At 38.1% G+C, this 24,229-nt stretch overlaps 1 protein-coding gene and 1 long non-coding RNA gene across 5 annotated transcripts in view; both read left to right on the top strand.

Moving 5' to 3' along the window:
• The window catches only part of ASAP1 (ArfGAP with SH3 domain, ankyrin repeat and PH domain 1), a 401,437-nt gene that overhangs the window by 142,226 nt on the left and 234,982 nt on the right, over positions 1-24,229 (top strand). The window lies entirely within an intron of this gene.
• Positions 659-22,236, top strand: LOC143689055 (uncharacterized). The gene is made up of 3 exons (XR_013178512.1): positions 659-19,091; positions 21,781-21,870; positions 21,969-22,236. It is a non-coding gene; the product is annotated as an uncharacterized LOC143689055 (long non-coding RNA).

Here is a 24,229-nt window from a genome sequence, read left to right as displayed (position 1 = left end):
AAAAATCGAGTGTCTTCCTCCCCCCAAACACAGACACATACACACACACACACATACACCTCTAAAATATTTCTTTTTTAGCAACCCTGACTAATTTCCATTGTGCTTACTTAATCTAAAATTTTTTTTCATATAGGATGGCTACAACACCTTTTTACTGGTTGGGTGACCAGGTATTAATATGCTATTGCAAATGTTTGTGAGAAAGAGTGACCATGTGAGTCTGTGCACACGAGCATGTATTATAATGATGTTAGACTGCAACCATGGGCAGATTATTCCCTACACATGTTTCACTCGTTTTGGACTATTAACCCCACAGAGACTATTCTTTAACCAAAAGAGTACTTTATCAAGTGACAGGTTCTGATATTAAGGATTCCCCTTCTTTCATGGAGGTCAGATTTTCTCATTACAACTTTATCCCACACATTCTCCTTCTGTGAAGTTTGTCCTGTGTAGTGATATGCCCTTGCTGGCTAACATACATCTAAACAGTAATGCATATGCATGTCTACTGACATGGAAAAACAGTCATAATATACTAAGTGGGAAACAGTAGGTTATAAAACAAATTATCGTGACTCTGTGTTTTTGTAATTCAGGTTACACTTCTGTTCCCTTGACCTAGAACTCTTTTGTTTATACAAAATATCATCCCACTTTGGTAAAAGGAAAAGTTATGTATCTATCAAGAAAAATAATTGAGAAGATAATGTACTAAAAGTTCAGCATTAGTTACCTCTGGATGCTGGAGTTTAAAAGTGATTAATTTTTTTGTAATGAATATAAATAGGTTTAATTAAACCAAGAAAAAAATCAGAGCAAGGGAAAAAAAAACTCCATTCTATAGATGCTCCTACCCTGGAGGGAATCATAAATAGCAGTGAACATTCAGTTGTAGTAGATTTTTTTTGTCATTCATTCATTCACTCAACAAGTATGTATATTAAATGCAGCTGTATACTATGTACTGTGTACTAGGGGCTCAGGCTGTAGCGGTAAACACAATAGACAAAAAGCCTTACCCTTTTAGAACATCATCTAGAACACAATTTATGTTCATTTCTATTTAATATAAAAATGTGTATAAAATGCTCCTAAGTAACTGGAAGGAGTTGCAGTGTATGCAAACTAGTGTTACACCAGAATTTCCATTGTTTCTCAGAACACACTTTCGTTTGTGGGTGGAAGCCACCATGTTCAGTATACATACTGAAAGAATGAGGCTTTCTCCAAGTGCAAGTATCAGTACTTGTCATTTCATAGCTAGGAAGTGGGGAAGGTATGCCCATTAGTTAAGCCGCTTATCATCAGTATAGTCTGGATAAAATATAAGGTACTATTTCTTGTCATGTCCTGTGTTTATGCTGCTATTTCTTGTCATGTCCTGTGTTTATGCTGCTTCCCCATACAGTCATCTGAACTAATGGGCTTTTTGGCATCGTCTCCATCAAAGCATCATAAGGAATGGATTTCTCCTCTAAGAAGCCCCATTATAGCTTTGTCAAGCTGCACTTTGATTTAGTGATAGCGGTATGTGCCTTCTAGACACAGGATGGCAAGGAGAGAGGGCCTCAGCTGGCCCTTAAATGCAGGCAGCCCCTTTCTTGGAGATGAATCACTTCGTGGTGACAGATGCTCTTCTGCTGAGGCCTGAACCAGACAGGAGGTAAAGAATTGATGGTATCTCCTCTTCCATGTCTTGGCCAATGGGGCCCAACCAGTGGTGAGCTTTTACTTTCAGAATCAGATTGTTGCAGTGGTGTGTTTTTATTTTAAGAATCAGATTGTTAAAAAAAAAAAAAAGATGTTTTCTTATTAAAAATTGTGGTGATGCTTTCTGATGTAACATGGAGTTTGAATTCTTTTGACATCATCATTATCTGTTCCAGAAATTGAGAGCTTGCCATTCTAGTCTGAGAAACGATGTGACCAGGATCTCTACTTTGGCTACACATTAGAATCATTCTGGGAACTTAAAAATCCCAGGCCATACTCCAGACCAATTGAATCAGAAACTCTAGGAGTTAGTCAGTTCCAGTATTTTTTAAAGTTCCCAGGTGATTCCGGTGTGCTGCCGAAGTAGAGAACAACTATGATAAATGGTTACAGTGACACAGGCAAAGAGTTTTATGTTCTAAAAAGTAGAAACTTAAGGTAATATAAAATGTTTACCCTTACCTTAACTTACTTAAAAAAAGAAACATATGACAGGGTCAGTTCATTTAGATGTCCTAAACTCCTCATTTAATTAAGCCATATGTGTTGTTTCTGTTTCCAGATCCACTGGGTGAAATTTTGGAAATTTGTTAACCCTCTTGAACTGACTTTGTAATGTTTACATGTGAATCAGTTTTTCCTTTTCTTCTTATTGTTTGACCAAGAAACTGTTAGAACTTGGGTTTTTTTTTTTTTTGTTATTGCTTTGTTTTCCATACTTTGTTTTGGCTGAATTGTTTTTCAGGATCTGACTGGCTCCTCATTTAATTCACTTCCAAATCCTGCATATGCAGCTCATTTCACAATCCATCGTATTCTTTAGAGGATTTCAATTCTACCAACATGGATTTGTATGAAAAAAAACTACCTAGTTTATTAATAACATTTGTTTATCTTAATATTTTTCATTGTTTACCTGAAGCACATTAATTCTGATCTTGAAATGAAGTGTTTTTAAAATGCTTTTTTAAAATAAGAGTTATTTCCCTGCTCTGAACTGCCTTTTTTGTTGTTCCTTCTGGTTTTGAACTTATTTTACTCTGAATGATGGCAAAATTTCCACCATTCAGAGTAAGTTCAGATCTTGATTGCTGTCTCTTTAAAGCCTAAATCAACTTCTTTACTTTCCCCCACGGCTAATATGCAATATTTAGTCTACCTTTCTGTCTTGTCACAATTTATAGGAAGTAACAGCAGTGTCTGTTTAAATAGTATGCAACCAAACCCATATATCATAGTTTTCTGGTAAACGGCTTATCTGGATACCTATCCTTTGGAAAGGGGGATCAGGATGCTTTGGGAAATAGTGCTGAACACACAATGGAGAGGGCAGTCCATACATGCTTTGTTAGTAATATCCGCTTATTAGCACTGGTGAGTTTTTTTGAGACTTACTTTTACATTTCAAAGCCCCTATGCATACATGCAAGACTAAGATAACTTTCTTGTTGCCAACACCTCCAAACCTTGGGTGTGTGGAGTGAGCGTGCAGCTTGGTGCACAGCTTGCCTTTGAACAGTTCACAGCCTCTATCTTTTGTCACTGCATCTGCTCACGTTCTCACCGCAGCCTAGGGCAGGCATACAGAGACATAGGTAGACCTATGTATTGGGCACCCAGCCTTCTGCCCTGCCTTTTTCTTCAGCCCCCTCTTTCAGTCTTCATTTAGCTTGCCTTCTTTCTCCACCTTCTGCAGTCCTCTCAGATATAAGATCATCCATATAGTCAACAAAGAGCCAGTTAATAGGTATTGATAATACACAGCTAATCCAAATGTTTTAGTCCAGGAATTTTGGAAGCCAAAGGAAGCGTGGAGAGCTATGATGATAGCTGTATCCATGAAGATGCCTAATTAGTAGCAAGAGTTTCATGGAGTTGAAGGTGGGTCTCATGAACAGTGATAGGTGTTTTTCAGACAGAGAAGTACCCAAATGCAACCATCTCCTTGATCTGGTTTTCAGCCAGAGAGACTGCTTAGTGAGAAGTGCCATGCTCAGCGTGGGGGAGTGTTTTGTCCTTTGAGAAGTTAAAACCCTGAACCACGACCACATACAGAAAAAGATTGCTCAGTTTTGACAGTTCTTTGTTCTGAGAAATGATGAGCTAAAGAGATTAAAAGGTGACCAGTTCCCAGTCAACTCTATAGGTTTAGGGATTCAGAGGTGAGTAAGGTGGCCTTTTCCTCTACTCATCATCTGAAATTCTAGCAGGTCCTTTGATTGATATTTTGGGAATTAAAAGGAAGGGCTTTGGGAAACAAAGATGAGACAGTAAAAAAATTTTTTCTATTTAATATAATCCTGTTCCTAAATTTAATATATTTAACTTTAAAGTGTAGCACAGTTAGTCCAAAATAGTCCAAAATGTTCCTGATATCTCCATGAAGCCTAAAGACTGATTAAAAAAATAGCTGCATGATATATTTTTTAATTAATTAAAAAAAATTAACTAACACAACATTTAGAAATCATTCCATTCTACATATGCAATCAGTAATTCTTAATATGATCACATAGATGTATGATCATCATTTCTTAGGCTTCATGATATTTTTAAGAACCTTCCTGAAACTAATAGCAACAAAAATTATAGCCCAACATAAAGCGCACCTCATGACATCAGCCAGTTTGCAGCTTATTAATAAAGACTTTCTGCTGCTGGTTTGGGGCCTTCCAGAGACCAGTCATGCAGAGTTAACAGCTTACATTGATTGTGTGCCCACTTTTGCCAAATGTTTTGTATACGTTATCTCATATAAGCCTGACAGCAACTGAGGACAGATGATGAGAAACAATGGTTTCTATGTAGCTTGCCCTTGGTCACTCAGTTATTAAGTACCAGAACTGTGATTTGAACCTAGCTGTGTCTGATTGAGGAACCACTGCTCTTTTTACTGTTGGTCCCTGGATAATCAGTGTAATCTCTGCAAAAAATGAGTTACTACCCTCAGGGCTGTAAACCTACCTGGGAGAAAATTTAGGGCATTTTTTATTATCCCCCTCTGTTATTTGCTAGGCCTATAAATTGTTTTCTTCAATTTTTGACTTCTGGAATGGTTATTTAAAAAATAAGTCCTCTTATCTTTTTAATGGCTTCTCTTTTCCTCCAAGTCTCTTCCAAAGAGGCACTTGTGATTTGCCTTAGTAATTGGACTGTGACTTTAAATGGCTGCTTGAGTTGCTGTTTGGCTGACTTATGTTAAATTCTCTGTTCTTATTAGCCACGAGTAGGACTTGTGACTCTTAATGCTCTTCCCACTATATAAGCAAAGCATTGGCCCTAATAGGGGAGAAGAAAACATAGATTTGTGGGGAGTCCACTCTATACTTTAAACACACTATCATGTCTCTCCAGTAACTGTGTTGAAGGTTTGTTGATTATCCCCATTGTACAGATGCAGAAAGAATTAAAGGTCACCACACAGTTTATAAGTAGTAAATTTAGTATTTGAATTGAGATCTGTCCAGTTCGTTATTTCTATCATATCACACTTCCCATTTGTATGTGCTAAATGTTTAGAGTGGTGTTTAAGAAGACTGGTCTTTATAGAATGCAAAGGCCAGGGTTGTGGATTCCTAGGAGAAAGCAGTGACACCTTTTGGCAGCTCCATTTTTTTCCTCCTCTTTTTGACCCATCACCTAATGCTTCATATTAATGAAAATCTCAAGAGTAGATTGAAAACTAATTCCACGAATTGTTATAGGGGGCAAAAGGCAGTTCATTTCTGTTATCAGGTGGAAAAAGCCTCTGTTGTGGATTATGTGAGAAAACTTAGAATAACAGCCTATGTTTCCTTATATAGAGTATTGTTTGTTTCATTTTTTCATCTGCAAAATGTGAGTGTGTATACTTGTGTCATATGGTTACTGTGATAGTTGAGAAGTAAGATAATGTAGGTACAGTATGAGCTCAGGGCCTCGCACTTACATAGGGGCTCAAATTGCTTTAATGGGCAGAGTATAGATTCCTGTTTGCTTTCTTAGCACCTAGGCCATTGCAAGGCATATACTGGACATTCAATAAATGTTTGTTAATTGTTGATTAATTTCCCCCTTCATCTCTTACGCAAATATTTGAATACCTAGCTTTGTGCTAGGCAAGGGAATACAGGGGAGGGAGTCCCTCACACTAGAGGCATTTATGGTCTTCTGAGATATATGATTGTTTACCAGATAATCCAAGGAAGTGACCCAGTGGTGAGTGGTGGCAAGGCAGCTGCTCTTGAGGTTATGGAAATCTACCTCCTCCCCCACCCCCAGTTCTGTGGTTAATAGTGGTGATGGTGCACAGGGGTGGGATTAAAGGTAGGATGCGGGTAGTCCTCACTACATCTGGCTTTGATGTCAGAATTGGATCTTATGCTGCTTTTCTGGGTAAAACCTTAAGTCTCTCATGGCTGAAGGATAATTTAATAATGTACCACGAGGCACTTTGGTTTCAGGAAATGATGGGTTTGGGGGCATAGGCAGAGGATGTTAGAAATTAGAAAAGAGCCAGAAATTAAAGTGTTGAATTCATTCTTAACCGTATGGGGCAGCAACTCATTAATTTGAAAGGGTCTTGGTGAATCCCTCAGTCAGTCCCAGGTGGGGCCTGGGGAGGAGCAAGCATTGACTTTACTTGAGTGTTTCTTAGAGATGCCAAATCTCAGTCTCCACTCTAGACCTCCTGAATCAGAATCAGTATTTGAATATGAGCTCCAGGTAATTAACGTGTACATTAATTAGCTTGAGAAGCAAACTTTGAAAAGACAATTCTGTAGATTTTTGAACATATGAAAGAATTTTGTTCTGTAGTCATTGAGTGTCACTCACTGAGCAGGGCTGCCAGTTAGGGCTAGTTTTTCTCATTTTTAAATACTTTCCAAGTATTTTGAGCAACAAGATCCAAGACTGAGCTTCTGACTGCGTAAATGTAACATAGATGCAGGTTAAAACAGAATACGTTAGAGTTAACAGGCATATTTATATGCATTTTTACCTCTGATCTCACAACGGTCTTATGAGATGTTCTCATCTTTACTTACACATAATGAAACTGAAGCACAGAGACGCTATGTGACATGCCCAGAGTGATAAAGTAAAATCAGTAGCAGAGCCTGAGCGTGAACTGAGAGGTCTTAAAACTCCAAGTCTGAGCTTTCTTTTTCTTTTTTTTTTCTTTTTACCATCTAATGCTTTTGTATTGAGATATCTGAAATCCTCAATCAGCACCATTGTTTTTGTGTAGGCACCCTCCTGCATACAAGGAGCATGAGACATATGTAGGTGGAGAAGAATCTGGGCCAGGAATGGAATTCTGTGATAATCAACTCTTTAATAAATCAACTTTTGGAAAGTTTTGTAGTTGTTTCGAATTCAGAGCCTGGAATGTCAAGCCACTTCTCTCCCACGCCTTGGCTTTCTGATCACCTCCTCCTCCTTCCATACAGCCAAGCTCAGGACCCTAGCTCTGTAAAGCCTTCCCCCTCTGGTGGGGTGGGACAGACTATTGGTTGCTCCATTAGTGTTTTATTCCTGCTTCTGATGAAACTTGATCGCTCTATCATAACTGTCTTAAACACCTATCCAGACAGCCCATGAGCTCCCTGAGAGCCTGGAAAGGGTCCTATTCATCATTGTAGCCCAGAATTTGGTATTTTGGGTCTTCTGTACATGTTAGATGAATGTTTTTGTCCCTTTCCCCCTCCCCCCATTGTCTTCTTTTTATGGATTTTTAAAATAGCATCTGAAAGGAGGACAGTAGGAATATAGGGTTGGGAAATAAAACTCTCTCCTTTAGTTTGGCTCCTCTATAGCAGTTTTTGGGAAAGCATCTTAAGTCTAACTAGGGACTTTGGGTTGATCCAGTTTATTACAGTGAGTGAACGAGTATTGTCTGTGGCTACAGTTTATTTGCAATGCTTATACATATCTTTAATGCCCTCCTGTAAGTGTGGAATGTAACAAGTAAAATTCTAGGTAACCCAAGACTTCAGCTTTCTCCACAGTTTGAACAGCTTTAACATGTGGTGGCTTGAGATCTAATGAATTCATTCATGACTGGAAATATCAGTGGTTGTGACTCTCACCTCCTTCTTAGTAAATGGAGGCTTTGAATACTTTTTCAAGGTGTGACTGAAATTTGCTCATTTATCCATCCACAGAGTCACACCTTTCATTTATTTATTCATTCACTTACTTTCATTTGTCACATTTTCCTACTTTGTGCTCCCCTTCCTTGTTCCCCTACCAACCCCCCACCCCCGCCTCTCCTCTCATTTCCTCTGTTTTCATCAGGACCCTGTGGGAAACATAAAAATAAGTATTTTTTTCTAGATAGTTGGTCCCATTCACACCTGACATTTTTCTTTCTTGAGGACATCAGAGGAAAATGGCAAGAGATAGCATCATTAAGTCCTAGAGAAAGGATGTTTGGAGGCAAAGATGAGAGGACAGATGAACAAGAAACTGTCTGGCCCAGGTCTCTATATAATTACTTTCTCTGAAATTTGTCTATGTGAAATACATATTTTGGCAATTGTCTGTTTCTGGCTTCAGGATTTTTCTGAGTGTCAACTCAGGTTTCTTCTCTGAGTCTTTTCAACAATAGCAGAATTTGACATTCACATTCAAGAATGTCCTGTAATGTTTCCATTTACACGCCGCTTTTCCTCATTTTTGGCTGGAGGGGTATGTGAATATATACAAGAATCTGAGGTTCATTTTTAGCTGCAGCAGAGGCAACCCTCAGGGGAAAAGTCAAGATAACTGGATTCCTGAAATGGTAACTTGGCAACCCATCTTTTTTGTTTCCTTTAGCCTGCAAAACATTCTTTGTTTTTAAAAGATGAGTAGCTCCTATTTGTGAAGGTTTTCCTTGGAATGATGCTTTGAATGCATCAAGAGCTGATACAAACTGTATTTCCTTTAACCTGAGCTACATATCATTGACTGAAAACATATCAAAGCAAGAGATAAAGGTATAATGATAGGGCATTAATATTGATTATGTAGGGCCTGGTACAAAGAAAGAAAGGAAGAGTATGGTCCTGCATGTTAGAAGTTTTTCTGTTGCTTCAAAGCATCTGCAAGGAATTATCCATAGATAAAGATCAGCAAGCACTTTGGTGGAAGTGGCTTGTTGTTTGGAAAGACCTCATTAACTTTGCAGCCTGGGGGGAATGACCCGCATTGGAATGAGGAACAGCTGGAAAGACCATCCTGGAGATTGTAATGACTTCAGGTTTTTTGTTTTTTTTATGAAGTCAGGCACTCATCCTTATGTTACTAGGCTGAACTAGGGCATCATATAGTAGTTCAAAGGATGCTACTGTTTCCAAGTAGGTTACCCAGCTCTGCCATGAAATCCTCTGATAACCTGAGAAGAAACGGGAATCTTAGATCTCTAGGTAAGTGTAAAGTGTGCCCCTGAGCATTCAAGTTGTAACTTGGTGTCTTTTCCCAATAAATTGAGAACATTCCATGTAAAAGCTGTGTCTGGTGTTGTAGGCTTTGCTGTTTTACCTGCGTAGTTCCTGCCATCCAAGGACTTAAATTAGTTGAGAAGAGGGTATGCGAAAGAGTAACACGATTATATGACAACCATCTCAAAGTATAATGAATGAGCCCTAAGAGAGGTATGGAGGACTATGCGGGGAATATTGATTAAGTAGAAGGCAAATTCAATGTTTCTTTCCTTTCCTTTCCCTTCCCCCTTCCTTGTTTCCCCTTTTCCCCTTCCTTCTCCCCTTCCTTTTTCCCTGATCCCTCCTCCTCTTCTTCCTTCTTTCCTTCTTTCTTTCTTGCCTTATTTCTTTCTACAAAAAAAAAAAAAGCTGAATTGATACCTCCTCTGGCCTTTGGTTGCTTATTGCTTGATACCAGGAAGGATGCTTGCATCAGTGACCAAGTACAATGCATTAATTGCAATTACAGATCCACACTTCCTTATCTGCTCTTCTGAAATCCACATGGCGGCAGTTTTAGCCGCAAAAACATGACCTGGACTAATATGAAGCCATTGTAATTAAATTCTTTTAAAAGTCCTGTAGAAATATGTGGCATACTGTATAATATACTGTATAGACCTTTCTAAATCTCCCCCAATTGTCAATTCTAAAACTTCCAGTCCCAAGTGTTTCAGAAAAGGCATATGGACCTGTAGTACAATATCACACCTCAGGTAAATTTTGAATTTAATTGGCTATGGTAGATTACCCTGGGAGCATAACAGCTTTTTATAATATTTTTTCTTAGAGAATAGTATATTCTTAGTTATTAACAGCTGACTTGGGAATATACTTTTTTAATTCAGCCTTCCAACTTCCTCCCCCTCTCTTTTTTAAAGTTAAGACTTTACAAGATGATTGCACCCTAAGGAATTTTGGTGTTTTTTAAAATTTGAGTATTTTATATTCTATGCCTTTAGATACAGTTTTTAAAATAAAGCTTTTAGAATATCCTGTTTAAAAGTAATGCACATATTTTGCAAAATGTCTGGAAAATAACAGAACATTGCAAGAAGAAAAAAACTACCATATTTCTACTGTGAATACATTAGTGAAGATAGGCTTTCTTATTCATTATAACATAAATATTTTCTTATACTATTTATATACCACTGGTAAACATTATTTTTAATGCCTGTATCCCATATGAACATGTGAATTTATCGTAATTTACTTAATCATTTCCCCATACTGTAAATAATTCTACTGTGAACATCTTCCATTAAATTATCTCAGATTATTTATCACAATTATTCTTTCTTTCCTCTGCTTATCATAACACAGATGCTGAGTTCATTCCATCGTGCCTTCTGTTACATTAATCTCAGCCAGTGTAGTTGTGCTTAGTATTACAAGCCCCCTGAGAACAGAGTTGCCACATTTGTCTCTGACTACTCCACACTACCTGGTTTACTGTCTCAACCGGTTTCTGAATCTCCTTTGTTTTCTATGATCTTAGAGATGATGTGTAAGAGCTGGTCATGCTCAGTAAATGCACACCTGCATTGCAGCTCCAAAGAAAACATTTCCTGGTAAGTATTAGCAGGAAGGCCATACCTGTCAGAGAGTGTTTCAGGGAGAGGAATCTGGACAGAAGAAAAGTCATCGCAGGGACTTCAGGGGGCAACAGAGTGCACATTTAGATACTTGGGGAAATACCGGATCAGTTTACCAAACCTTCCATGAATCCCTACCATATATTAGTCTGAGTGTTATGGGCTAAGGATACAAAGTTGGTAAAAAGCCTCTGAGTCCTGTCATGCCACACGCAAATCTGCTTTTGTGTTTTCTTCCTCGTGACCCCATTTCGAGGAATGTGCTGCCTACTCTTCTCCGAGCGGCACCTTTCAAGGTCTCCCTGCAGACTGGTAAATCTTTCTCTAAGTTGTGCCTGCTCTCTTTTTTTGACCCCTTAATACACTTCTGTCATCTGTAGCACCTATTTTAGCCTGAAGATCTGTGCTCTCTTGATCTGTTCCCTAACCATGGAAATGTTAGTATATCTTATCTTGTTAATAAATTTGAGTCTGGGTTAATATTCCTTGTAGGCATTGACTTTTGCTTCCTTCTTATCACTTATTTTCTAACGATGAACACATACCAAATTTACTGCTCATTTGTGCGTTCAATTAGGCAGTCGAATACCTTAAGCTTGGTAAATATGTTGGCGTATCTGAGCCATGATCATCACTCAGTCGTGTTGTAAATATAATTTGATTGATGGTGGTGATGGCTAACGCTTACTGAGTGCTTGCTGTGTACCAGCAACCGTTGTCAGTGTCTTATAGGTTTGAACTCATTTAAATCCTTACAGCAACCCTTTGAGGTGATTATTATAAGATACTCATTTTACAGAGGAGAAAACTAATGCACAGAGGTATTGAGGAACTTGCTTAAGCAGGATTAAAAACTCAGGAATTCTGGCCTGAGAGCCATTCTAACTACAACTCTGTTGGTTCATGAAACAGTTCCTCTACCTGCTGTGACTCAGTTTTGTAAATGGCTTTTTTTTTTTTAAAAAAAATATCAAACAAAGTGATGGACTTAGTTGTGAATGGAAATAGAATTTCATCTATCATGGTTATATACATCATTGAAATGAATACAACTTTAATTTTAGTTAATTGAGAATGCTTTGTAAATTAATTTTATAGCACCTTTTTGTCATGTCTCCATTTCACCCAAACTCATAGTTAATGTTTTTATAAGAGGGTAGTGTGGTACAGTGAAAAGAGAATGGGGTTTGCATTAGACATGGTCCTGCTTTCAGAAACCTGCTCTGTCCATAATACTGTGAGGCCTTGGGCATATGACTGTTCTTCTTTGAGCCTTAGTTTCCTCATTTGGAAAATAGAGGGAATAATTCTTCCTTGCAAATATGTTTGAGGATTGAGAAAGAGAACCCATGGAGGGCACTACTTCCTCTGAAACATAGTAGGTTCTCGGTAACTCGTGTCCAAAAATAATAAATAGTTCAGAAGTCTTTTGTTACCATGAAGTGATTTTCTAATTTAGGACAGATACTGAATTATTTACTATACCTATGCCAGTAAGGCCTGCACTAGTTATTTTGTTTTTATTTATTTTTAATCAGTGGGGTATTTGGGATCTTTTACAAGCAGGAACAAAACCATAAAGTTATAGCAGAAACCAGAGGCAGTAAACCTTCTACTGTGATATGCATAGACAAATATTTCATGTTTTTTAAAAAAAGTCTGGCTGTTGCCTGTGGAAGATAAAAACTGATTTCTGTTTTAGTCCAACTAAATTTGAATGCCTACTTGATATACTGATCGTGGGTGCCTGCCCAGTGCTTTCAGAAAATCAAAACTAACCTGTTGGATTTTTTTCATTTTCCAAATATGTCAGGGTTTTAATTGGCTGAGTCTTTTAGCTGCTATACATGACTCTCTTCACTAGAGTAATTTTGAAATGGGACACCATTTAAGTCCTGTCATCTTTTTTTTTTTTTTTTTTTTTGGCATGGGTGGGCTCTGGGAATCGAACCTGGGTCTCCAGCATGTCAGAAAAGAATTCTGCCACTGAGCCACTGTTGCACTGCCCTGAATCCTATCATCTTTTAAAGTTAAGCCCAGAATCCAGTGTTTTCTGCAAAGTGATCCCCAACTACTCCAGTCTTTTTGGATGTATTCTCTTCTCTGTTATGTAGTTGCTGCAGAGCTCACGAATTATTGTGCCCACGTTTCACAAGCAGCCCACAAATGTTTTGTGTGGTCCACCAAATTTGACCTACTTACTGTCACTTAAAATGTAGAAAATTTCTCATAAAAATTGGATTTCTGGCTTGTTTTGAAAAAAATGTCAGAAGATCTGACAACACTGGACACTCTTTTCCAAATGGCAATAGCCAGCTAAATAATCGATTAATTAGTAGTGGGTTTTCTTAATTGGTGAAGATTATTGCCACTTTTGCCCTCATGCCCTTTCCCTATTATAATATACTAAGCTACCTTCTTTAATTAACATAATCTTCCCATATCCAGTGGACATTTGAATTTGTGATGCCTTGATTTCTTGTCTGTATCACCCTTTGCCTTCCACCACTATATATTTTCAAATTGTTACTGGTGTAAATTTTCATAGGAGTAGGGATGGCAGCTTGTTTTATTGTTAGTGGTGGTGTTTTTTGTTTGTTTGTTTTTAATATCATTTTCCCAGTTATTGGAATTAATATTCTAATTTGAGTGCCATGGTTGATAAACACATGACAGAACGTTCCTTTTAGGAATCTGTCCTGTTTGAAAACCTTAGTACCCTAACTATTATGAACAAATTCCATGCATCACATCTCAACATCACTGACTCCATAGCTAGGCCAGAACACGTAGCCGTTGAAGATAAGCTTCTACTGAAGGGGAAAGGGGAATTTCATTTTCAGGTATTAAGTCTCAGTTCCAGCATCAGCTCCTCAGGAAGTTTTCTAGTCTGACTTAGTGTCCCTTATGTGTCCCACAACACCTGTTAAACACCTCCTTTTCTTAGACTAAGTACTTTTACATATTCTTTCATCTAATCATTGCAGCAGTCTTGTGAGGCAACAACTGTTATCTTGTTCTACAGATGTGGAAGCTGAGGCAAATAAAAATTAAGTTTAAAGTCCCTGAATAAGTGAGGGAACCATGATTTCCCAAAATTGATTCTAAAATCTGAGACCATAACCGCTCTTCTAAACTGCCACCTCCTATAACGTGTCTCTGTACTAACATGAATTATGCATATGTTCTTGCTTTTCTATGAACTCTTTGATTTAAAAACTTACTTGTAGATCTTTTTTTTTTTTTTTTGTCTTTCTCTATTAAATCTTCTTGTGGTCATATTTGAGATTAGGGTTTATTTTTCTTTGAGTGACTATTTGTATTATAGAAAGCACAGAGACAATTAAAATATTTAGCCTTTTACTTTATCAGAAGAGGATCTTCAGTGTTCACAAGTCAAGATTAAGAATAGTATCCACACGAAGTACACATAGCCCCAGTTTTATTGCATTTGTAGACCTTGAGCAGTTTCAGGTGAGATTTAAATTTTGGAAGAATTTATTTGTTAACTTTTTTTGCAAATAGGCTGATAATAATTAGGCCATTTTTCAAAAAAGAAGGGATTAATATACAAATTTAAATGAAATGTTAAATTCCAACTAAGACACCTAAAAATGGAGCCACAGTGTCATTTTCTCTGTTTCTTATTTTTCCCATTTGGTAAAATAAGTAATGATTTTTGGTAAATAGATTATTAGAACCTGGGGACACTGTATAATTACAGAATATTAGGTACTTCTGTTTTTGATAATGGGATCAAATTGGACCATAGTTAGCTGATATTGCAAAATGTAGAACATGCCATGGTTGATGGCATCTCTTACAGGAATCTCTCAGAGGACAATGGATCTTTTAGAGAAAAATGAACTCACTTATGCCATTACTGTGTATCTTGATTCCTGAGGTCCTCACATATCATATAGATGTATCTCAGAGCAGAACGAATTAAGTTGCAGTTTTTTTGGTCTAAACTTTTCATTAGACCAGTCTGTAAAACTGAGCCAGTATATTATTCATAGACTCAAAGTCCCCAGACTTTGAGATATAACCTCCATTCTCAGGAGATAGAAAACTGTGACAAATTAAGGAATCAAGAAGAACCGGAGACAATCTCTTTACTTCTTGATTAGTAAAATTTCCAATCCAGTTAATGAAACACACATCAGTCCTTCCATGGAAAAGTCCAGAAACAGTGTTGTCATTGATCATAAAGAGATTTGTAAAAACTTAAAAGCAGATGGAAAGGCCATAAATTGCAGGGAAACATTGTTTTGTTGATCCATAGATTTCTAATAGTAGTAGCTACCTTTTTGGAGCCTCATTTATTCCTCCCAGCAACCCTTTAGAATATGTATTATTCCAGCTTGACAAATGAAGTCATTTTTGTTGAGATGAATTTCCAACGTCATACAGCTGCAGGTTGTGTGACTCTAAACCTGTTCCCATCTTCTTCTGTGCAACACCACCTCCAAATATGTGTTTTCAGTCTATGTTTACATATACATAAACTCTAAACATACTTGTTATTTGGGAAAAAATGGGTCTATAAGGGCACATATACATTCACCCATTTTTAGGCAAACCAGTGCCTTAAACTGTGTGTTCTCAGTTACTTTACAATGTTGCTGACGTCCAAGAAGAACATTGAACTGACAAATTTGCATTTTCTTGTTTATTTTTTAATTTCAATAAAAATGGAATTGTGGTTAAATTCTAATGTTAGAAAATTAAATTCACTTTTGGCCCTCTTCTTGGCCCCTAAAAAATAATTGTTCTGAGTTTTAAGTAACTGAATTTTAAATTTCTTATCATTTTATTACAAATATTCTTTCTTACACAGAATCTGTGATGAATATTTATATACGTCTCTTGCTCTTTTCTCTTGCCTTGTATTGGCTTGGATAAACACCTCTGTGCTCAAAGCCAGAAGTGTTATTTGGGGTGATTAAATTATATTGTGTGAATAAACTTGGAATACTAAAAATGCTGACATAACTGACTCCCCTCTAAACTGGTAGATTAAATGTTACTAAAAGCAACAGACTATCTGTAGGTTGAAAAACAACAACTTTGTTCAAGACCACCTGAACTGTACTCTCTGGCCTTGTTACTGTTTTTAAAGACCCCTTACATCTCTGAAACATGGTTTCCTCATCAGCACAGTGAAAGTAATATCAGCTCAGCCAACCTCTTTCTGATGACCAAATACAATGAAGGACATACAAGTACATTGCCAGTTTGAGATATTCTTGTAACTGTGGAAAGTTATTGAACTGAGTACATGCTTTAGTTTCTAATCTGGTACATAGTTGCTGTTCACTAAAAGGTAGTTCCAATATTCTGTTTTTAGCTGTAGGTTTTATATTGGTTATTGGTTCAAGAAGGGCAGTAGGTTCTAGAACAGAGTGAAGGTCATTTTTAGTTGTGAGCATCCCCTACTAATCAGTAGACTGCCTTCTCACTTCCCTTCCCCATGTATGTACCCTACCTTCCCTACCTTTACTGCTCCCCTCTTTCTCCACTATTTCATCTCTTAGCCTCCCTGATCTTTCTTTTTACAGGAAATTATAATTATTTTTAGAGTTGAGAGAGTTCTAGAAATCATCCGGTTAAATCCTTTCATAGATGAAGGAACTGAAGCTGAGAAGTTAGTTTCTTGTTCAAGATTAGGCAGCAAATAAGCAGGCAAGCTAGAATTTGAATAACTTATGTTCACTTCGAAAGCAAATCGATTTTCCTCACACCATGTTGCTTTTTAAATTTCCATGGAGTGAGGCTTTTCTCCCCCTATTGAAAAATATGGCTAAATATCCCCCCACAGAATTGGCTTTCTGACACCTGCCATTAACGTTTCACTGCAGTGTGAGCCAGGTCGTCCCATGTTCTGGTTGTCAGTTCATGTTCACGGCTTCACGTGGGGCGGCTGATGCTGCCATTTTGTGAGAAGCAGATTGTGGCAGAAGGTGTCCCTAAGACAGGTGTATGATTCAGACCTCACATGAGAAAAGAATAATTTCCTTTGCCTCCCCTTCACATTTCTAGGATAAAGCAACCAAGAAATTCAGAGGAAGCTGTAGGACTTTAAGCTTAAATTGATTTTTTTTCCCAGTCTCGCTGTGAATCACATGCTCAATGTTTGGGTGATTTACTTTGAACTGACCTGCAAATGGACTGAGTCAGTAACCTAGAACTCTTCTGTTCCTTACAAGCTGTCTTACTTTCTGTCGTTTCTCTCACTTCAGCATCTTCATCTGTGAAATGGGGCTAAGGGTTTGCCTGTTTGTCTCAAAGGGGTGTTTTGAGAGCCAAATGAAATAATGGATGAAGTGCTTTGTAAACATGACACACTCTCTCCAATTGTGAGGGTGTGTATGAAGAGACTTTAAGAGATAAAAGACCTGGATTTAAGTTCTGATTCTGTCTCATTAAGGTTACCGGGAAGGGTGAATGGATGCTGGGGGGGCCCAAGAACAACAGTTGTCCTCCCATGTGTCCTACCCCTGTATATTTGTATTTAATTAATGCATATGGATTAAATACCCCAGTATTTAATTATTTTGTTTTCTTAAATCGCCCGTCTCTTGTCTCTCTTATCATGTGTCTCAGTCTAGATGAGACACAAAACTATATAGTGTATATTGAGAAAAATTTTTTTATTTGCTTGGAAGATTTGCAGAGAAAGAAGAATATTTTCTTTTCCCTCATTGGCAGATGTTGTCCTCATGTGTTTCTAATGAAACAGAAGCCTCTGGTTTATTTCTTTGTTTCCATCCTAACATTATTGATGTCAGCAAAAAATGTAGTTTGTTTTTTGGAAAGTACTGTATTTTCTTTTTCCTTTTTTCCATTTAGCATAGGAATGGTGTCTTCTACCTGCCACACCCCTCTAATTTAATGAAATATGTCTTCATTATGAGCTGTGACTTAAGCTTTCTGTTGTAGATCAGATACATCCTAAAGATCTGGCATCAAAAAATTCTTTTGAAAATACTCATGTAACTATATACAAACATGTTTGTTCACTATATAATTTATATACTACGTTTTATTAGGGCCCTTTGTGGTTTCTTGGTTTTCAACATATTCAGGTGCCTCCTCAAGTCACAGGCAATCAAATCTTTAGCCTCATGGAGAAGCGGTCTGCCTGCCTCTAGGAACTCTTCCTTTTATTACTAAGAGTACTTTTGGCCACGATGAATATACAACTATGTGATGATATTGTGAGCCATTGATTGTATACCACGCATGTATGGAATGTTTGTATGTTAACAATGTGTGTTTGTTGTTTTATTAAAAAACTATATATATTTTTAAAAAGTCCTTTTGGCCACTTGCGCTGTATCCCAGATGAGGTGAGCAAGGCCTCTGCTCTTCCTTGGTGTTCCCTGCCGTTCCTTAACATCTCTTTTAACACTACTTGCTGTCATGCTGACAACCATCCTGCCAAGAGTTCGGTGTCACCGGCCCAGAAATGCCTGTATCCTTGACCACAAGCACAGTACGACCTGAAAAAGACATTTACTTAATCTAGGGATAAATTTGGAAACTCTCGTGAGAAATCTCACAGAAATCATTTCTAAATTTGAGCTAATGGCTGCTTGGTTTGCAATGATTCCTAAAGCATTTGAAAATATTTCTCTGTCTGTAGAACCTTGAAAAATCCCACCCATCAGACTCTCTTTGGTGCTATGCTGTTGGCACTATTTGAGTTGTGTGACACTAATTTTGGATTTCTGTCATGAGAGCACTTAGTATCACATTTATACTTCATACGTGTGACTTTTTTGGTGTTTTTGTTTCTGCTTATATGTTTCCTTTTTAAAAAAATTTCTGCTTACAGATTTATTTGCTGGGGTTTCTAAACATTTTTCCATGTGGCAAAAATAGAATTCATATTTTGAATTTTCTTTTGTCCGAATTTAATTTTCTTGTTGTTTCACCTTAGCTCAACTTTAACTGATTTATCTTTTGTATTTTCTTAAACTCTTTGGATGTAACTGACGTGGCTTATGGTTTACTAATGTTTTCTCTTGTTGCCTGCAGACATTATGTCGCTGCTCCCTCAGTGTTCTCACTTCATAGTGAGTGTTACAGGGAACTACCTTGCAGGTGAATGGCCAGACTAGATGAAGCCAAGGCCCTTCTGTTCCTTTTGCTCCTTGACCTGTTTGGCAGCTGCTTTCTCCAGTTTCACTCAGGTTACCAGGGCACTGCAGTCCTCAGTGGTAGCATGCATCATAATCAGCCCGGAAAACACCTTGGAGACTCTGATCTGGAATGTCTTGGGCAGGGCTCAGGTGTCTGCATGAAAAAGCATACCCAGGTGATTCTGATGTGGAGGGGTGGTGGTGGGGGCTTGTAGTGTAAGTGTGTGGCTAAAGAAGGCAGGACCTACCATCAGCCACCTGGACCATAGATGAGGACACGTTGAGGAATTACAAGGGCTTGTTTCCGTCTTAGGGACTGGCTTCCCTCAGCAGCAGGCAGAGTCCTCCCACCCTCTGCCGTTGTAGTCACTTAGTTATCCTCTGTCTGCCGCTGATGTTCCTGGCACTATCGATGAACCATGCACCCATTCCTGTACTTCTCCAAGACTTCTGTTGACTCACAGTCCTCATGTTGCCACAGAGCTTGTGTGTGTGTGTATTTCCAGTTTTTACTCACACAATCAAATGAGTGACATATTTTTCCCAGTTCAGTTTGGGCCTACTAATCACAGTTAATACTGTGTGGTTAGAATTTGTGTCAGGTACTCGCTTCAGACATTCTTGTCTGTGACCAAGGTATTGTCAGGAAAGGTCTTGGGTTGGACCCGTTCAGGGCATTCATGTCAGCTGTTTTTTTCTTTGGCAAGGTACCTGTCAGTAACCAGTCCGGTGTCCTACAGTCTCTTCCTTTGTATTGTACGATTGGATGTAGTAGGAAAAAAACTAAATTTTGAATTGAGTTGATAACCAGTCCCAGCTCAGCCAGTTGTTAAGGTTTTCGTTACAGCTGGTACAGTACACTCTTCCTTTCTTTGTTTTAATTATTTTTTTGCAAAAGAGGAAATAGGCTCTGCCCAGGGACACCCTAGCTTCCAGTGCCAGACCCTTAGGGTTCTTTTTGTGAATCTTTTTTTTTAGTGCAAATCATCTATTCATAGAAGATCCTGGGTCTGAATCTTTCTTATTCTTTCCCCATCAGAAATTCTTGCCTCTTTGGAAATTGTCTCTTTCCTTGATCACTCTGTCTTAGAATCTCTTCTTGGAGCATTTGATGGAATCTGGTTGTTATCTGGCCATTTACTTCTGCAAAAATATGGCTAGTATTACCTTCAGCTTGGTTTTAAGTATCTATGTTCTTTTCCATTTCTGTTGTTCTAGTTTTAGAGGGGTATAAATGGTTTTCCACCTGCCTTTTCCATTGGCAAGTTAGGAGAAAAAAAGCAAACAAAATAGAGCATATAGGCTTCCTGATACAGTTCTTTTAAAAGCCATTTTTCTTCTCAGGGGGAGCACTTAGCCCTGCATGTTCTCCTGTGTGGAAAGTGCTCTCTGGCTCCTCCCCTGGCTGTGAGGAGAGCTTTTGCACGCAGGCAGGCCCGGGCGCCTCTAGTAATGGAGGGAGGGCCATTGACCCTGTGGTCAGCCATCTGACTGCTTGAGTGGGTAATAGACAAAAGCCATTACTACTGCCTTCCAGGAACCCTTGATAAATGAATTAGTGGGCTTTCTCTAGCTCTTGATGACTTGTAGAAAGCTCTACTACAGGCTTCATCTGTCTTCCCATTTGTTATTTCCTTCTCCTGGGGCCAGGAATATGACTTCATGTGCAGAAATCTCCCAGCTATGAGTTTCAGAGCACATGGAAGAGGAGATGGAGCTTCCGTTTGTTGACTGTCTTCTGTTGCTAGGAGTTTTGTATATTCTCTCATTTAATTCTCTAACACTAGAGATGTTTAGGATTATCCCTTACCACTTTACAGATGCAGCAACAGAGATTAAGACGTAAAGATATCCAGAGTCACCCAGCTACAAAGTAGCATGGCCAGTATTTGAATATGGAGCTATTATCCCAGGTTTCCTGTTCTTTATGATTTATCAAATGGTCTCTACTCCAGGTTATGGATTGTGAACTCCAGAGAATAGAGGTTTATCCTCCATGTCTACCTACAAGTGGAGGGAAATAATTGCAGTAGATTTAGCTAAGAACTAAGAGACCCTGTACTGACAATGCAGAAGGGAATGGACTTTGAGGAGAATTTTATGAAGATATAAGTCCTATGCCAGAAAACACACTTCTTCAGTTCACTTTTGCACCCATGTACTGTGTACCTCATTCTCTGCTAAGGAAAAGTTCATTGTCATTCATTCCTCTTCATCAGTCAGACTTGAATGAAATAAAATAGTATTTCATCAGATATTAATGTCTAAAAGTATATTGCCAGCAGTCAGTGCTATAGGAGATAGTGAGAAGAGAGAAAGATTACTATATCAGACAATCTATGGCACAAGAATTTCCATTTCGGATATGTGGACATAGTTAAATTAAATGGCTGTTCAAGGTAGATGGAGTGGTCTGGTGCAAGGGTTCAGACCAGAAACCACCACTTCTCGATTCCTTAACCTGGTTCTCTAACAACTAGATATTTTCTTCTCTCTACCAAAGATAAGAACATAACCTCCCCATATCTGTACCTCCCCGAAAACAAAATTCCCTGTGTGTAGCGTAAGTGCAGACTTGGCCTCTCTGAGAGGCACTCATAAAATGCCAGCAAAGCCCAGTTGACCTCTGTCTTCCATACCTTGATGATAGGCATGGCATTGTAGCTATAGTTGGTTATCTTCTGATAATCGTAAGGCTTGCTGTCATTTTCATTTGTTATTTCCCTAAGGCAGTCCTTGGAAATTAGTGCAAACAAGGGAGGTACACATTTGACATGACAAAGGAAAAGATGATGATGCCTAAATTGTGAATCTTAGAATTTTATACCTTAAGGAAATTTTATTGTAAGCATTTCCTTTTTATAGGTGGAGAAACTGAGGACCAAAATATATCAAGGCCTGCAAACATTGTGAATCCATTAGGCTGAGTCAAGACCCAGATTTCTTCACGCTAAGGTCTAAGCTCTGGGGGTGGGAGGGTGAAGGGGTGGGATAATACTCCTCAGTCCCATGGAGGGTGCTGGGGCTAACAAGAAATTTTGAAAAATCTTTAGGGGTGATCAGAGCTACAAGATAAATAGATTTCATCTGATTACAGAAGGCAGTTTTTGCAAGCCTTGTACCTGGGGAGCTTTAAAAGCATATCAGTGCCTGGACCCTACTACAGACCAATTGAGACTACGCTCATGTCTTCAAGCAGGTGTGGCCTATCGCATCTGCCCTGAATTGTCGGTCATCTTTACACAGGAAATAATAACCCTGTGTCTTAGTTTGCTGGGGCTGCCATAACAAAGTATAAAAAAACTGGATGGCTTGAAATAACGGCATTTTATTGTCTCATAGATTTAGAGGCTTAGAAGTCCAAATTCAGGTATCAACAGGGTTCCGCTTCCTTTCAAATACGCATTATTCTGGCAGTGGCTTGCTGGCAATCCATGGCCTAACTCAAGCTCTGCCTCCATTACAAAGTCATCTTTTCTCTGTCTGTCTTCTACTGACTATGTCCAAATTTCCTTTTCTTATAAAGACACCCATCGTTTTGAATTAGGATCCACCCTAATCCAGTTTGGTTTTGTCTTAATAATGTCATCAAAGATTGTTTTTCCAAATAGGATCACACTCACGGGACCAGGAATTAGAATTTAAATAGATTTTTCTGATAAACACATTTTAATCTGTAACAGTTGGGTTTTCTCCAAGTAAGGTCTGTTGGAGCAGACTGTTACCATATCTCCAGGAGTACTGGTTAAAAAAACCAGATCCCAAGGTCTCATGCCATTTCTACTTAATCACAACCTCCTGATCAGGGTATGGAACTCTGTACTCAGAACAAGTTTCCCGGGTAATTCTGATGTAATGTAAGGTTGCAAAACTAGTGTTTTGGAGATGGTTTATTTTTCTTCTAGTCCATCTTCCCCTGCAGGTCCCTGCTGATCCTTCCCATTAGAAAATTACCTACTGTATCTCTGCTCCTTCCCCTTCGCCAGTGCCAAATCTTCAGTGGAAGAAAGGAGGTATTACCCTCCTTGAAAACTACCTCAAATTCAAGAAGATTTTAGATTGTTTTTGATGGTCCTTCCTCAAAAAGAAAAGTGATTTAGAATATTCATATTAATTTGAAAGTGATGAGTGATGATTGCAACACAAACTAACCTTTTTTTTCCTTAAAGAAGTGATCTGTGGTGAATGATAAGATCTTTCTCCATCAGCCTGTCCTTTTTTTAGCTTAACTGATGAAGTTGTCCTTTGCAAAATTATTTGAAATATTATTGCTAGGCACCAGAACTGAACTCAGTATATTAGAAAAAGTGTTTCCCACTGTACTTATATATGCGGTAATCCCACTGAATAGTTACTGGAAAAATATATTACCAGTTGTTTTTATTTTTTAGTTTTAGTAGTCTCAAAAAGAGGAAAGACAGCATTTCCCCTCTCATTGAGTTTTTTCACTCTGGCACATTTAAAACTCCACTACACTGACTTTTTTTTTTTTTTTTAATTACCCTAGGACTTTTTATTGTGCTTACAAAACAAACAAAAAATGGGTGTGTACTCTTATTGTATGTAACAGTCCACAGATGAAGAAACCATTGGAAGTGAATGAGCAAAATTCTCCCCCACAGGAATGCAAAATTGCAAACTACATTTTCATGTGCCTCCTTTTTGAAACCTGAAACTTGAGAATTTCAGAAGCAAATCACTTTCCCCTCATATTATGAGTTTCTTTTAATATTTATTCAAATATGTTTTGTTTACTTGCTTATTTTTTCCTTCATATTATTTTGTATAAGATAGTGACATTAGAGATGTGCTGAGGAATTTTAGCTTGGGAAAACAAGCTTTAGAGCTAGGGGTTTGGGAAGCTTTCTCCTCTTCCCAACCCCGCCATTGTATATGACCCCTAATTTGGCTTTAAATAAGTGACCTATTATTGTTATTTCAGTTCTGTCTTTGCATTACTCTGGTATTGTAGGAAAGCTTTGTGATCTCTCTTCTAAATTCTATGCAGTGTTGAAAAAGAGTTATTGCAGCAGAGTATAGTGGACACGTAATTTAGTTGTGTTTTGTGAAACTTGATGACTAAAGGAAAATTGAACAGGTCTAGAAAACAAATGGAACTTTTAGCAAGTTTCTTAATTTCTCTAAGTCTCTTTATTAGAAGAGAAATGTAACATCATTGCTTCATAGAGCTGTTTGTGATTGGGGATATTCTTGTAAAGCAATTGGCCCATAAGATTGAGGGTAGGGGCAGAAGAGAAGGATGAATTTCATAAGTACTGGTTGAATCATTTCCTGAAATCAACTCTGAGATTTT

This window comes from Tamandua tetradactyla, chromosome 6 (assembly GCF_023851605.1).
Source record: "Tamandua tetradactyla isolate mTamTet1 chromosome 6, mTamTet1.pri, whole genome shotgun sequence".
Lineage (NCBI taxonomy): Eukaryota > Metazoa > Chordata > Mammalia > Pilosa > Myrmecophagidae > Tamandua > Tamandua tetradactyla.
The sequence above is the reverse complement of the archived record's forward strand: the minus strand, read 5'-3'. Positions and strand labels throughout refer to the sequence as shown.